Source organism: Petromyzon marinus, unplaced genomic scaffold (genome assembly GCF_048934315.1).
Source record: "Petromyzon marinus isolate PM22_M1 ecotype Great Lakes invasive population unplaced genomic scaffold, UKy_Petmar_22M1.pri1.0 PM_G_Scaffold_199, whole genome shotgun sequence".
NCBI classification, from domain to species: domain Eukaryota; kingdom Metazoa; phylum Chordata; class Hyperoartia; order Petromyzontiformes; family Petromyzontidae; genus Petromyzon; species Petromyzon marinus.
In genome coordinates this window covers 35,001-39,258 of record NW_027422760.1, presented here as the reverse complement: position 1 = coordinate 39,258, position 4,258 = coordinate 35,001, and positions in this window count along the sequence as shown.

Genomic DNA, 4,258 nt, shown 5'->3' with positions numbered 1-4,258 from the left:
GACAGAGAGAGACACACAGAGAGAGACACAGAGAGAGACACACAGAGAGAGACACAGAGAGAGACACAGAGAGAGAGACACAGAGAGAGACACACAGAGAGAGACACAGAGAGACACAGAGAGACAGAGAGAAACACACACAGATAGACACAGAGACAGAGAGAGACACACAGAGAGAGACACACAGAGAGAGACACAGAGAGAGAGGTAGACACAGAAACAAAGGGGTAGACACAGACAGAGAGAGACAGAGAGAGACACACAGATAGACACAAATAGACACAGAGACACAGAGAGAGACAGAGAGAAAGACACAGAGAGAGACAGACAGAGAGAGACAGAGAGAGACAGAGACACACAGAGACAGAGAGTTAGACACAGAGACAGGGATAAAGACACAGAGAGAGACACAGAGACAGATAGACAGAGATAGACAGAGAGAGATAGACACAGAGACACAGAGAGAGAGACAGAGAGAGACACAGAGAGAGACACAGAGAGAGAGACACAGAGAGAGACACAGAGAGAGACACAGAGACACAGAGACAGACACAGAGAGAGACACAGAGAGAGACACAGAGACAGACACAGAGAGAGACACAGAGAGAGACACAGAGAGAGACACAGAGAGACAGAGAGATAGAGAGAGAGACACACAGAGAGAGACACAGAGAGACATAGAGAGACACAGAGAGAGACACAGAGAGAGACACAGAGAGAGAGACACACAGAGAGAGACACAGAGAGAAAGACACAGAGAGAGACACAGAGAGGTAGACACAGAGAGAGCCACAGAGAGACACAGAGAGAGAAACAGAGAGAGACAGAGAGAGACACAGAGAGAGACACAGAAACACAGAGAGAGACACAGAGAGAGACACACAGATAGACACAGAGAGACACAGAGAGAGAGACACACAGAGAGAGACACAGAGATACAGAGAGAGACACAGAGAGAGACACAGAGAGAGAGACAGAGAGAGACACAGAGACACAGAGAGAGACAGAGAGAGACACAGAGAGAGACACAGAGAGGTAGACACAGAGAGAGAGACAGAGAGAGACACAGAGACACAGAGAGAGACAGAGAGAGACACACAGAGAGAGACACACAGAGAGAGACACAGAGAGAGAGGTAGACACAGAAACAAAGGGGTAGACACAGACAGAGAGAGACAGAGAGAGACACACAGATAGACACAGATAGACACAGAGACACAGAGAGAGACAGAGAGAAAGACACAGAGAGAGACAGACAGAGAGAGAGACAGAGAGAGACAGAGACACACAGAGATAGAGAGTTAGACACAGACACAGAGAGAGACACAGAGACAGATAGACAGAGATAGACAGAGAGAGATAGACACAGAGAGAGAGACACAGAGAGAGACAGAGAGAGACACAGAGAGAGACACAGAGAGAGAGACACAGAGAGAGAGGTAGACACAGAGAGAGACACAGAGAGAGAGAGACACACAGAGAGACACAGAGAGACACAGAGAGACACAGAGAGAGAGACACAGAGACACAGATAGACACAGAGAGAGAGACACAGAGACAGAGAGAGACACACAGAGAGAGACACAGAGAGAGACGCAGAGAGAGAGGTAGACACAGAAACAAAGGGGTAGACACAGACAGAGAGAGACAGAGAGAGACACACAGATAGACACAGAGACACAGAGAGAGACAGAGAGAAAGACACAGAGAGAGACACACAGAGAGACACAGAGAGAGACACACAGAGAGAGACACAGAGAGAGACACAGAGAGAGAAACACAGAGAGAGACACAGAGAGAGAGACAGAGAGAGACAGAGAGAGACACACAGATAGACACAGAGACACAGAGAGAGACAGAGAGAAAGACACAGAGAGAGACACAGAGAGAGAGACACACAGAGAGACACAGAGAGAGACAGAGAGAGACACACAGATAGACACAGAGACAGAGAGAGACACACAGAGAGAGACACACAGGGAGAGACACAGAGAGAGAGGTAGACACAGAAACAAAGGGGTAGACACAGACAGAGAGAGACAGAGAGAGAGACACAGATAGACACAGATAGACACAGAGACACAGAGAGAGACAGAGAGAAAGACACAGAGAGAGACAGAGACACATAGAGACAGAGAGTTAGACACAGAGACAGGGATAAAGACACAGAGAGAGACACAGAGACAGAGATAGACAGAGAGAGATAGACACAGAGAGAGAGACACAGCGAGAGAGAAAGAGAGAGACACAGAGAGAGACACAGAGAGAGAGACACAGAGAGAGACACAGAGACACAGATAGAGACACAGAGAGACAGAGAGAGACACAGAGAGAGACACAGAGAGAGACACAGAGAGGTAGACACAGAGAGACAGAGTGAGACACAGAGAGACACAGAGAGAGATACAGAGAGAGAAACACAGAGAGACACAGAGAGAGAGAGACACACACAGAGAGACACAGAGAGAGACACACAGAGAGAGACACAGAGAGAGACACAGAGAGAGAGACACAGAGAGAGAGACACAGAGAGAGAGACACAGAGAGAGACACACAGAGAGAGACACAGAGAGAGACACAGAGAGACAGAGAGAGACACACAGATACACACAGAGACAGAGAGAGACACACAGAGAGAGACACAGAGAGAGAAACACAGAGAGAGACACACAGAGAGAGACAGAGATAGACACACAGATAGACACAGAGACAGAGAGAGACACACAGAGAGAGACACAGAGAGAGAGACACAGAGAGACAGAGAGAGACACACAGATAGACACAGAGACAGAGAGAGACACAGAGAGAGAGACACACAGAGACACACAGAGAGAGACACAGAGAGAGACAGAGAGAGAGAGAGACACAGAGAGAGACACAGAGAGAGAGAGAGACAGAGACACAGAGAGATAGACACAGAGAGAGACACACAGAGAGAGAGACACAGAGAGAGACACAGAGAGAGACACAGAGAGATAGACACAGAGAGAGACACACAGAGAGACACACAGAGAGACACAGAGAGAGACACACAGATAGACACAGAGAGAGACACAGAGAGACAGAGAGAGACACACAGAGAGACACAGAGAGAGAAACACAGAGAGACACAGAGAGAGAGACACAGAGAGAGACACAGAGAGAGAGACACCGAGAGAGACACAGAGAGAGAGACACAGAGAGAGACACACAGAGAGAGACACAGAGAGAGACACAGAGAGAGAAAGAGAGAGACTCACAGATAGACACAGATAGACACAGAGACACAGAGAGAGACAGAGAGAAAGACACAGAGAGAGATAGACAGAGAGAGAGACAGAGAGAGACAGAGACACACAGAGACAGAGAGTTAGACACAGAGACAGGGATAAAGACACATAGAGAGACACAGAGACAGATAGACAGAGATAGACAGAGAGAGATAGACACAGAGAGAGACACAGAGAGAGACACAGAGAGAGAGACACAGAGAGAGAAACAGAGAGAGACAGAGAGAGAGCCACAGAGAGACACAGAGAGAGACACAGAGAGACACAGAGAGAGACACAGAGAGAGACACACACAGAGAGACACAGAGAGAGACAGAGAGAGACACACAGATAGACACAGAGACAGAGAGAGACACACAGAGAGAGACACACAGAGAGAGGTAGACACAGAAACAAAGGGGTAGACACAGACAGAGAGAGACAGAGAGAGACACAGATAGACAAAGAGACACAGAGAGAGACAGAGAGAAAGACACAGAGAGACAGACAGAGAGAGAGACAGAGAGAGACAGAGACACACAGAGACAGAGAGTTAGACACAGAGACAGGGATAAAGACACAGAGAGAGACACAGAGACAGAGATAGACAGAGATAGACAGAGAGATAGACACAGAGAGAGACACAGAGAGAGAGACAGAGAGAGACACAGAGAGAGAGACACGGAGACACAGAGACAGACACAGAGAGAGACACAGAGAGACACAGAGAGAGACACAGAGACAGACACAGAGAGAGACACAGAGAGACAGAGAGAGAGACACACACAGAGAGAGACACAGAGACACAGAGAGAGACACACAGAGAGAGACACAGAGAGAGAGACACAGAGAGACAGAGAGAGACACACAGATAGACACAGAGACAGAGAGAGACACAGAGAGAGAGACACACAGAGACACACAGAGAGAGACACAGAGAGAGACAGAGAGAGACACACAGATAGACACAGAGACAGAGAGAGACACACAGAGACACACAGAGAGAGACA